Below are 530 nucleotides of genomic sequence, written 5' to 3' on the forward strand. Positions count from 1 at the left end.
ATAATTTAGCCATGCATGCGGAATAGGAATAATTATAGAAAATGTTCATTCTTAAGCATCAAGTAGGAAGACCAGTTGAGTCGGGTAGATTGGGTGCCTAACACCTTCCCAATTCTACAAACTAAATCTTTCCTTGAATCTCTGGACCAGACTGACTTTCAGGCCCTTTTCTCCAGAATTGGGCCCACTCCTAGGTTCTAGGCGCATAATCCTTGGTGCACCTCCAACCCTTTTTTTTGCATGATCCCAATCCCCTGTATTGGACCATCATCAAGCCCCGTCTTTACGACGAACTCGACACACCTGCGAAATAGGCCTCCATGTATTTTCGAGAGACGATACAGTAGTGTGGGGCCCGTAGAAGAACACACAACCAACACTTTCCTTATCCTCTAAGATGAAGAGAGATGAGAGAAGGCCCAAAAGGAAACCTTCCCCCAACGGAGAGAGTGATCAATTTGCAGGCCGCTACCCTCACAGTGGCGACTCCACTGGGGAATTGTCAAGCTTCCGATACTAGATGCTATTTC

The sequence above is a fragment of the Macadamia integrifolia genome, unplaced genomic scaffold (assembly GCF_013358625.1).
Source record: "Macadamia integrifolia cultivar HAES 741 unplaced genomic scaffold, SCU_Mint_v3 scaffold404, whole genome shotgun sequence".
Taxonomy (NCBI): Eukaryota; Viridiplantae; Streptophyta; class Magnoliopsida; order Proteales; family Proteaceae; genus Macadamia; species Macadamia integrifolia.